The sequence below is a fragment of the Zea mays genome, chromosome 1, assembly GCF_902167145.1.
Source record: "Zea mays cultivar B73 chromosome 1, Zm-B73-REFERENCE-NAM-5.0, whole genome shotgun sequence".
Classification (NCBI taxonomy): domain Eukaryota; kingdom Viridiplantae; phylum Streptophyta; class Magnoliopsida; order Poales; family Poaceae; genus Zea; species Zea mays.
In genome coordinates, this window is record NC_050096.1 from 61268416 (window position 1) to 61280359 (window position 11944).

Here is an 11944-nt window from a genome sequence, read left to right on the forward strand (position 1 = left end):
TTCTGCAGGGCATCTGATCAAACAGAAGCCTCGCATACTCAACCTCATCCCATCCAGCAAAGCCAGTGATCATCACATTCCACGAAACTACATTCTTCACTGGCATTTCATCGAACACCTTGCGTGCTTCCACCAAGCACCTGGACATGACATACACATTGATAAGGGCGATGTGCACATAGGCATGGAACTCGAACCCCTTCTGGACAACGAGCGCATGGAGCTGTGCACCAGCTCGATGCCACCCCAGACCCGCACAAGCCTTGAGCACGAACTTGAAGACAAATGTGTCATCAGCCAGGTGCTGGCGCGCGTGCTTGAAGAGGTGCAGAGCTTCCAGGGGAAAGGACCGTGGGAGTAGGCCTTGAGGAAGGCGCGCCACGACGCGGGACTTTGGTCGAACACCTGGCGGGCAATAAATTGGCTGTGGATTTGGAGGAGATGGCTCCTCCTGTCTTGGTGTCTCAGAAGGAGAGCAATTAGGTCACGGAGGCGAGGGTTACTGACGGGATGGAATGGTGGGCTTCGTTGCCGCAAGAGGTGGAAGGGATGGAGCCATGTCATGGAGGTAGTGGTCCACAAAATTTCTCTAAGCAAGCATCAGATGCTAGAAATCAGTAAAGCATGGTGAATTTGGCGACGCAGAAAAGGGCGCGCACACCTTAGGAGCCGTCCTAGATGGCGGCGTCGATGACCTCGCTGTTGCGGGAACTGGTGCTGTACTGCTGTAGCTGAGGGCCTGGTGTCGGAGACCGGACGATGAACGTCGGGGGCAGAGACGGGACACTGGTGCCCAGAGGCCGGATGCGGAGGTGGCAGACGCCGGTGGCGGGCTGAGGCCGGAAGCCGGTGGCGGGCAAGCGGTTGGGCAGAGGCTGGAGCCCTGCTGCTGCCGGACTACGGTCCATGGACCATGGCAGAGGACGGCAGCCGGAGCCGGAGGACGGCAGCCGGAGACGGAGGTCGTAGGTCACCATTCGCCAGGTGAAGGACGACAGTCTGTGTCACACGGGAGACCTCGTCACGTAGCGGCGGCTGGTGGGTGACGGAGTGAGGGGCTGAAGGCTCGTGGCTACCTAGGTTCAAGCCGTGTAGAATTGGGCCACCGGGGAAGACCATACGATGCTGACAAAGTTGCTGAAGATAGGCCATCCTCCCGCATGGTGAGCACAGCTTTGGGGTGGCAGCACACGCGTAGCACCGCCGCGGGTGCGGCCTCTAGCTTGGGCCACTCCAGTGGCTTCTAGTGGCTTCCCGTCCTTTCCCGCAACGCGAGCTTGCTGACCAGCACCCGCTCCTTGGCCCCTCCGCGGCTCCGCCGTCCTTTCCATGTGTCTGCGATGGGGGCGGAGCCATGTCGGCCCATGCAACCGGGACGCGGGGCAGGCATGCGCCCAGGCGGTGGGCGACGGCGTCCATGGTGCGGCCCAAGGCCGCGGAGAGGAGCGCGAGAGCGACCGTCGGTGACGAGGAAGACGTGGACAAGAGCTGACGGTGGAGGAACGACGGAGGAGAGGACAGGCAGACAGAGACGAGGAGAGGCGGACGTGAGCATCCCGGTGAATTAGCTCGTATAAAATTTTTGGGTCCAGAGGTGAAACACGCGTCAGAATACAAGTGGGTTCCACCTCCATCGGATGCGGACGTGCGAGCAAACACGGTCAGGTTTTAAGGAACCTGATATGAGTACATCGCATAAGGCCCGAACAAAAATAACTTCCAAACAACAAGATAGAATGCTCCAAGGTTCAGAAGACAATTCTCAGTTGTAAAAAAAATCCATGAGACAACTTATTTGGATGAGGATGACCATATATCCACCTCAGGCTTATTTAGATGTCCATGTATCATCTTAGTGCATATGTGTTGGGATGGATTGCTGTAGAATTTAAACTAATTTCCATACCAAACCAACCAATACGTATGCGTTGAGATAAATAAACAAAGCCTCGATTCATATATATTGGAGTGGTTGGTGTGGAAACTTTAGTTTAAATTTTACACCAACCCACATTAATTTACATAGATTAAGTTAAATACATAGAGATGCAAGTATGCAACCGATTCTGGAATAGGTTGTAGATCGCTACTTGATCATGCAAAATTCTAGCATATCTTCTTAGGCACGGTGGGCCTGACTCGGCCCAAGCACGACACAACACTATGTCGATAGTGCCTTGACAACATGACCCTATGCCTAGTGTCATGTGTGAGCTACCACTCAGACCCATAATGTCGGTCGGGGCATTACATGACTAAGAAGGCAAGCACTATTAAGCCTAGCTCCCACTACCATTTATCTAGTCATCCCATTCACATCCGTCAATCATCACCACTCATCCACCCTCATTTTGGTAGCCTGCCCCCTAGCCCTAGATCTAGTTCACTCTCCTTGCCTTCTTGTAGTCTCTGTATCGCCTAAGCTCCTCTACTTGGCAACATCGCGCCTTGACGTCTCTCCGCTGTTAGCTCCCTTGCCTCGCTAACTTTCGCATTCCTCATCCTCTCTCTCTCTAATCTTCATCGCTCTAACAACATGTAGACCATAAGATTTTCTAAGGGCCCCGCTGTATTCTCCTTCATTGGCGTGCTGATCAAGACTCTAGATTCTTCCTTCGTCTCAGTTGGTCAACTGTTTCACGCCCAGAGTATGAAGCCGAAGCTCTTAGCTTCGCTTTCGCTTGTGTCGTCGGGCTGAAGGTACAAAACAAAGGTGGTCTTCATTACCCCTTCGAAACACCTAAAATAAACTTAGAGATAATTGACAACTTAAAATGATTTGAGGACCTTCGACAAGAGAAGGCCCCCAACACCCACACACTCATCTAATATGAACAATATCATCGTGTTGCGACACCAACGTACCAAGAGTACTAGAGAAAATTAAAGAGAAAGAGAGGGGAATAAGCATAGAATCGCTAAATTAGGATGTTAATATGGTAGACTGCACACACACAATTTAGAGAAATTCGGGCTGCCTAAATGTAATATTATATGTCCTCTTTGTGGTTGATATCCAGACATAAGCCTGAACAAATCTTACAAGTTCAGATGGTAATGGTGAAAGTGAAATAGTATCAACAATTCCTATAATCGATTTTGGAGTTTGACGACCATCACAAACCTTGTGGACTAACTGGTTTGCCTAGTTGATCATTTCACAGGTGCATAAGTTCATCTACAACTATTCTAAATCGACTGTCCGGAATACCGTAGATTATTCCGGACAGGAGAAGTTTTTTGGAAAAACACTTAAGCGCGGACCGTCCGGGCCCTTGCGGCGGACCGTCCGCGGCACCAAGGCGACCCTCGGACAGGAACACTGCAAAAACACAAGTCTACATTACGAACCGTCCGATGGAAAAGCGAGCATCGTCCGAGACCAAGAGCGGACCGTCCGGCCTCAGGAGCGGACCGTCCGGTCGGTAAAAACCAGAAAAACTCGAAGGTGACGGATTCAGTAAAATGTATTTTTAGCGTCCTCGTGGACCGTCCGGGGTGCACGACCGGACCGTCTGCGACTGCTTTATCTGACATCTAACGACACATTTAATGCATAGTAGCCGTTGATATAGCCGTTACTGCTGACCGTTGCGATTTTAGCCGTTGATGTGCAGGGGCGGACCGTCCGTGGTCGGCAGAAAGGGAGCAACGGCTAGGAAGTGATTGGGTGCTATAAATACAACCCCAACCACCTCCATTCACCACACCCAAGCACTCTAATCCTTCACATTCAATACAAGAGCTAGTAATTCATTCAAAGACACAATCAAAGCTTCCAATCTCTCCAAGTTCCACAACTGAGACAAGTGATCATTAGTGATTAGTGACTTGAGAGAGAGAGAGTGATATGTGTGTTATTTGTCGCTCTTGTCGCTTGGCTTTTGCAATCGTGCTTTCTTCTTTTCACATTCTTATTCTCAAGTGACTTGTAATCAAAGCAAGAGACACCAAGTGTGTGGTGGTCCTTGCGGGGTCTAAGTGACCCGTTTGATTAAGGAGAAAGCTCACTCGGTCTAAGTGACCGTTTGAGAGAGGGAAATGGTTGAAAGAGACCCGGTCTTTGTGACCACCTCAACGGGGACTAGGTTCTTTGGAACCGAACCTCGGTAAAACAAATCACCGTGTTCATCCGCTTTATTTCTTGGTTGATTTGTTTTCCCTCTCTTTCGGACTCGGATTTAATTCTAACGCTAACCCCGACTTGTAGTGTGTGCTTAAGTTTATAAATTTCAGATTCCCCCTATCCACCCCCTCTAGGCGACTTTCAATTGGCATCAGAGCCCGGTACTTCATTAGAGTCTAACCACTCGAAGTGATGTCGAGAGATCACGCCAAGAGGGAGATCGTGACCGGCGGTGACAAGTCCGCATGCTCGGGGAGAACTCATTCGAGGGAGTCCGGCCACAAGCATAAGGAGGAGTCCGCTTCCTCCATCAAGTCACAACGGAGAGGTGACAAGAAGAAGAAGATGAAGAAAGTGGTCTACTATGAGACCGACTCTTCGTCATTCATAACTTCTAAGCGCCATGAGCGCAAGAAGTATAGTAAGATGCCCCTCCGCTATCCTCACATTTCTAAACGCACTTCATTACTTTCCGTTCCCCTAGGCAAACCACCATTTTTTGATGGTGAGGATTATTGTATGTGGAGTGATAAAATGAGGCATCATCTAACCTCACTCCATAAAAGCATATGGGATATTGTTATGGAGCGCAGGTACCAAAGGTAGGGGACAAGGACTACGATTCGGACAAGGCCGACCAAATTCGGCACTTTAACTCCCAAGCCACAACTATACTCCTCGCCTCCCTGTGTCGAGAGGAGTATAATAAGGTGCAAGGGTTAAAGACGGCCAAAGAAATTTGGGATGTCCTCAAAACAGCGCACGAAGGGGACGAGGTGACAAAGATCACCAAATGAGAAACGATCGAGGAGGAGCTCAGTCGATTCGTCCTCAACCAAGGAGAGGAGCCACAAGCCATGTACAACTGACTCAAGACCTTGGTGAATCAAGTGCACAACCTCGGGAGCACCAAATGGGACGACCATGAAATGGTCTAGGTGTTGGCGTTTCGACCCCGGGGGGTCCCTGGACCGACGAGTAAATTGTCGCCGCGTGCCCCAGCCCAGATGGGTCGGCGCGAGACGGAGCGCGAAGGGGGAAAAGCCGGAGGGAGACAGGCGTAAAAGGGGAAACCCGCGGCCTTCGTGTTTGTCCCGCGCCTAGGTCGGGTGCGCTTGCAGTAGGGGGTTACAAGCGTCCGCGCGGGAGGGAGCGAGAGGCCTATGCACGCGCCGTCCTGTCCTTCCCCGCGTGGCCAACCCTCTGTAAGAGGGCCCTGGACCTTCCTTTTATAGGCGTAAGGAGAGGGTCCAGGTGTACAATGGGGGACGTAGCAGCGTGCTAACGTGTCTAGCAGAGAGGAGCTAGTGCCCTAAGTACATGCCGTCGTGGCAGCCGGAGAGGTTTTGGCACCCAGTTCGTGTGGTGTCGTGGCCGTCGGAGGAGCGCTGGAGCCTGGTGGAAGGACAACTGTCGGGGCTGTCGAGTCCTTGCTGACGTCTCCTTGCTTCCGTAAGGGGGCTGAGAGCCACCGTCGTCATGGAGCATGCGGGGCGCCATCATTATTTGTTTTACCGGGGCGAGCCAGATGGGTCGCCGGTCTTGTTCCCCGTAGCCAGAGCTAGCTAGGGGTAGGGTAATGATGGCTCCTCCTGTGGCGTGGTCGGTCCGAGCCCTAGGTTGGGCGAGGTGGAGGCTCCTCCGAGGTCGAGGTTGAGTCTGTCTTCCGAGGTCGAGGTCGAGTCCGAGCCCTTGGGTCGGGCGAGACGGAGACCGTCGGCTGAGGCCGAGGCCGAGGCCGAGTCCGAGCCCTGGGGTCGGGCGAGGCGGAGTTCGTCGTCTTCCGGGGCCGAGCCCGAGTCCGAGCCCTGGGTCGGGCGAGGCGGAGTTCGTCATCTTCTGGGGCCGAGCCCGAGTCCGAGCCCTGGGTCGGGCGAGGCGGAGTTTGTCGTCTTCCGGGGCCGAGCCCGAGTCCGAGCCCTGGGTCGGGCAAGGCGGAGCTTCCTATGGCGCCCGAGGCCGGACTTGGTCGCCGTCAGCCTCACTCTGTCGAGTGGCACAGCAGTCGGAGCGATGCGGGCGGCGCTGTCTTCTTGTCAGACTGGTCAGTGGAGCGGCGAAGTGACTGCGGTCACTTCAGCTCAGTCGACTGAAGGGCGCGCGTCAGGATAAGGTGTTAGACCATCTTTGCATTAAATGCTCGTGCGATACGGTTGGTCGTCGTGGCGATTTGGCCAAGGTTGCTTCTTGGCGAAGACTGGGCCTTGGGCAAGCCGAAGGTGTGTCCGTTGCTTGAGGGGGCCCTCGGGCGAGACGTAAACCCTCCGGGGTCGGCTACCCTTGCCCGAGGCTGGGCTCGGGCGAGGCGAGATCGTGTCCCTTGAGTGGACCGAGCCTTGACTTAATCGCACCCATCAGGCCTTTGCAGCTTTGTGCTGATGGGGGTTACCAGCTGAGATTAGGAGTCTTGGGGGTACCCCTAATTATGGTCCCCGACAGTAGCCCCCGAGCCTCGAATGGAGTGTTAATACTCGCTTGGAGGCTTTTGTCGCACTTTTTTGCAAGGGGACCGGCCTTTCTCGGTTGCGTTTTGTTCCGGTGGGTGCGCGCGAGCGCACCCGCCGGGTGTAGCCCCCGAGGCCTCGGAGGAGTGGTTTGACTCCTTCGAGGTCTTAATGCGTTTTGCGATGCTTCGGCCGGTCTGGTTGTTCCCTCATGCGAGCTGGCTGTAGCCCGGGTGCACGGTCGGGTCCCAAGTTCTCGGGCTGGTATGTTGACGCTGTCAACGGTTTGGCCGGAGCCGGGTTTGCGAGAGCAGCCCCCGAGCCTCCGCACAGAGCGAGAGGACGGTGAAGGGCAGACTCGACTTTTTTACATACACCCCTGCATCGCCTTTCCGCAAGGAGGAGGGGGGAAAAGCGCCATGTTGCCCTCGGAGGGCGCCGAACATGGTGTCTCCAGTGAGCTGCTAATGGGTAATCCGAGTGGACGCCCGTGCCCCATTTGTTAGGGGTCGGCTAGAGGCCCGGAGGCGCGCTCCAAAAGTACCTGCGGGTGATTTGCCGGACCCGGTCCCCTTTTGACAGGGTCCGAGGGCTCGATGCCTCCCTCTAATGGGATTCCGTTACAAAATTGTTCCCGTTGGTCTCGGAAATGTCCTAGGGTACCTCGGGAGCGTAGCCCGAGCCTTGGTTATTTATCGAACGTACCCAGGGTCATCCCTCGCTCTGCGTCTGAGGCGGCTGTGAACCCTTCGAGGGCCAGCCTACGAACCCCTGATCAGTAGTGGGCGCGGAGCCCGAGTGGCCTGAGGCGGCCGTTGAACCCTTCCGAGGGGCCGGCCTTCGAACCTCTGACCAGTAGCGGGCGCGGAGCCCGAGCGCTCTGAGGCGGTTGTTGAACCCCTCCGAGGGGCCAGCCTTCGAACCTCTGATCAGTAGGGGGGCTCGGGGCCCGTTTCCTTCGCAGAGAAGGATCCCTTTCGGGGTATCCCCTTTCCCGGTCCCTATTGTAAGAGAGAGAAAGAGGAAAAGGATACGAAATTGAATGACGTGGCACACCTTTTTTGACACGGTCATTATGGCGAAGGTGAAGCGTCGCCCGCTTCTCCTGCCAAAGGTGCCGCCTGTCCTGCCGCAGAGTTAATGCGACGGGACGAGTGGTTCGCGGGGCAGCCATTGCCCGTGCGCGAGCCGTTCGAGGAACGGAACACGGGCGCGCCGTCTTCACGCCGTGGGAGAGGGTTCTCTCACTGTCCTAGGAGGGGACGTGAGCTTGGCTGACGACTTGACCGCTGCTTCCGCCCGCCTGCCACTGCCATTACTGCCGTCCCATTTCTGGCCGTATCGACCGTCACGCCTTCTCCCGCGGCTGACTGACCCATGACCGATGTGCTTGGTTGGCACTGTTGGGTCGTGCGCAGGGTTGCCTCGAGTCACGGTACTGGTTCCGTAGAGGAGGCACGGTAGTGGCGCGAGTGGCGGTGCAGTTTCTTGCACGTAGCAACCGGCGCGCCGGTCGCATGACGTGTAGGCCTAGGCCCCCATGCTAGGCGCGTTGGAGTCGAAAGGGTGCGCCCACTTGGTGCGGTTGCATGCCGCCTGCATGGCGGTCTGCCCTTTCACCCGCTGGTCTGGGCGAAAGTAGAGGAATGCTTGTAACCGCTGGGCAGTTGCGCGCACGGCGGTTTGGCTTCTTCTGCCCTAGGCCAGCTTGCATGACGCGTGGGACCCAGCCCCCGTGTCGTAGGGGGAGGACCTTGGAGCGTGTTGGAGAAGACTCAGCCTACGATGGCTGAGGACGCAAGTGGGGAGAGTTGCCTTTAAAAGGAGGGTGACCCCCTTGAAAGGCAACCATGTCTTCGCGCTCCCCTTATGCATCACGTCTTTCCACCTTCCAAGCCCCGGATGGGGAACACTCGCAATCCTTCTGCCTTGTCGTTGGAGGAACGCAACTTCGCGGAAGTTGGTACCTTTCAGCCATCGTTCGGCTTCAAGGATTTTCATCAGGCAGCCCGGCCGCATCCCCTCGCCGGCGGTCACCCAAGACGGTGACCACCAGCTCCTGGGTGGGGAGAAGCAAGCCGGGCTGCGGCCTCTGCCCCTCCCTCAGCTTCAAGGATGTTCATCATCAGTGCTGGGGAGGGGAGTGTGCCGAGTTGGGGTCGGTCTCCGCGCGGGCAGCGGCCCGCTCCTTCCCTCAGCGATCGGGGGGAAGGGTGTTCGCCGTTCGCGGCGCCGGCAGCTGCCGCGTGTCCGGCTCTCCGGTCCGAGCGGCTTCGGCGCTGCTTCCGGTGCCACCTTCCGCCGTGGCAGCCGGAAGAGGTTTCTCCGCCGACGAGATAGTCGGTGCCGCCCGCGGACTGACCTCCAACTCTACGGCCTTCTGCTCGTCCTCGCCTCTCGAGTGGGGATGTGGGCGAGGGCCTTATGGGAGCAGCATCCGCCCTGAGGTCATCACTGCTGCTGTTCGGCCGCTCGAAGCAGAAGTCGTCGTCGCCGCTGCTGGAGCGGGCGACGGTGAGCCATCCGTCGGCCTTCTGTTGCTCCGCAGGCCCTCCAATCGTGGGGGGTTGTTCGTACCTGCGGAGGTGGAACCGGAGTTCCATTTGTAATGGCACCTTGAGTGCCGGTGTCTGTTCATTATGGCTGTCGGGGCCTGAACATGTATGTATTTTCGGCACAGAGCCGTGTTTTTCCTTATTTCAAGCACTAGGACTCGCCTGTCGGCTAACTGAACCGCTCAACCAAGTGTGAGTTGCCTCGTGCGAAGGTGACGAGTGAGGTATCCGTATCCCGGAGGCGTAGGAGTCCCTCGGCTCGGTCGGCCTTGCCGCCCGAGGCTTCTCTTGCTTAGTCAAAGGATCCCTCGGCCGCTCTTCGATGAGCCGAAGCCGGAGGCAGCGGTGTCAGCACGGACAGAGGCGAAGTTGGCTCGAAAAGAAGACTTTGTCGGCCGGAGCCTGACCGGGTCGTCCACTGGCGGAACCGATGCCGGAGTCGAGTTGCCGAGGCCACGAGCCGGGCTGATGTCCTCGGGGGATAGCTGGCGGAGGCTTCGGGGTGGCCGGCCGAGCTTGTTTGCTCGAGCCGGATTCCTGGAGAAGACCCTGGCGGCGATGGTCCGGGCGCGGCGCTGATGTCGTCCTTCGGAGTGGAGATCCTCTGACCACGTTGCCGTCCGAGGCTAGATCAGACTTCGCCGAAGGTGTAGTTGACGCCGAGGGTGCTGCTGCTCCCCCTCCGTTGAGGTCCGAACCTGCAGGATCAGTTTATCTTGTAGTGTGCGTATGTTTCTGCGGCCGCCGAGGCCCAAACATACTGTCGTCGTGTTGTAAAGCTGCGTTTTTTTCCTCTTGTTTCGAGTATCTGGACTTATTTGTCGGTAACAGAATTGTTTGTCCGAGCGAGAGTTACTTTTCACGGAAGGTGATGAGTGAGGTATCCATATCCCGGAGGCGTAGGAGTCCCTCGGCTCGGTCAGCCTTGTCGCTTACGTGTACTCTCACTCGTCCGTAGGATTCTGCTATCGACATAGTCGAGAAGGCCCGAAAAATCGTTTCGGCAGAAGAGTTTTCGAGCGTGAAGACTTGTTTGGTCCGCGAAATCACCTATCCGAGCGTGAGTTACTTATCGCAGAAGGTGATGAGTGAGGTATTCGTATCCCGGAGGTGTAGGAGTCCCTCGGCTCGGTCTGCCTTGGCTGCTTACGTGTACTCCGTCGTTTTCAGGATCCCACTTTCGAAGTAGCCAAAAAGCACGAAAGACGTTCTGGCAGAAAAGATCTTTTCCGAGGAAAATTTTGACGCGGAGGGGGTTCCCCCCTTCTAGCTCCCGAGGGAGGGTCGGGCTTTGCCGAGGCAAGGCTGACCCTTCCTTGATGGTTAGACTTTGTGCTTGAATGAGGTGTACGAACGACTTGAAAGCATCTTAAGGGTAGAAGCGATGTCGGATGTTCCAAGCGTTGCTGTAGACCTCGCCTTGACTGTTGGCCAGCTTGTACGTCTCGGGCTTCAGAACTTTGGCGATGACGAACGACCCTTCCCAGGGAGGCGTGAGCTTGTGCTGCCCTTGGGCGTCTTGTCTCAGCCGAAGCACCAAGTCGCCCACCTGGAGGTCTCGGGACCGAACCCCTCGGGCGTGGTAGCGTCGCAGGGACTGCTGATACCGCGCCGAGTGTAGTAAGGCCATGTCCCGAGCCTCTTCCAGCTGGTCCAGTGAGTCTTCTCGGTTAGCTCGATTGCTTTGGTCGTCGTAGGCCCTCGTCCTTGGGGAACCATATTCTAAGTCTGTGGGCAAGATGGCCTCGACTCCATAGACTAGAAAGAACGGTGTGAAGCCCATGGCTCGGCTCGGCGTCGTCCTCAGACTCCAGACCACCGAGGGGAGCTCCTTCATCCATCGCTTGCCGAACTCGTTGAGGTCGTTGTAGATCTGTGGCTTGAGTCCTTGCAGAATCATGCCGTTGGCACGCTCTACTTGCCCATTCGTCATGGGGTGAGCCACGGCGGCCTAGTCCACCCGGATGTGGTGATCCTCGCAGAAGTCCAGGAACTTTCTGCCGGTGAACTGGGTGCCATTGTCGGTGATGATGGAGTTCGGGACCCCAAAGTGATGGATGATGTTGGTGAAGAATGCCACCGCCTGTTCGGACCTGATGCTGTTTAGGGGTCGGACCTCGATCCACTTGGAGAATTTGTCGATGGCGACCAGCAGGTGCGTGTAGCCCCCGGGTGCCTTCTGCAAGGGGCCGACGAGGTCCAGCCCCCACACAGCAAACGGCCAGGTGATGGATATCGTCTGCAGGGCCTGAGCGGGCAAGTGTGTCTGCCTCGCATAGAATTGACACCCTTGGCAGGTGCAGACAATTCTAGTGGCGTCAGCCACCGCGGTCGGCCAGTAGAAACCTTGTCGGAAGGCGTTTCCAACAAGGGCTTGAGGCGCTGCGTGATGACCACAAGCCCCCGAGTGTATTTCTTGTAAGAGCTGCTGGCCTTCGGCGATGGATATGCATCGCTGGAGGATGCCTGAGGGGCTGCGGTGGTAGAGCCCCTTCCCGTCCCCCAGCAAGATGAACGACTTGGCGCGCCGCGCCAACCGCCGGGCTTCGGCTCGGTCGAGGGGTAGCTCTCCTCGGTGGAGATATTGCGGGTACGGGGTCTGCCAGTTTCGATTAGGCGTGACCCCGCTCCGCTCCTCCTCGACGCGCAGTGCCTCACCCTCGGGGGCCGAGGGTGCCTCGGGTTGGGCCGAGGGTGCCTCGGGCTGAGCCGAGGCCTTCTCGGCTCGGGCGCATCGTCGGTCTTGACGGAGGGTTGATGCAGGTCTCGGGAGAAGACGTCTGGGGCAACTGTTGTCCGCCCCGAGGCTATCTTAGCCA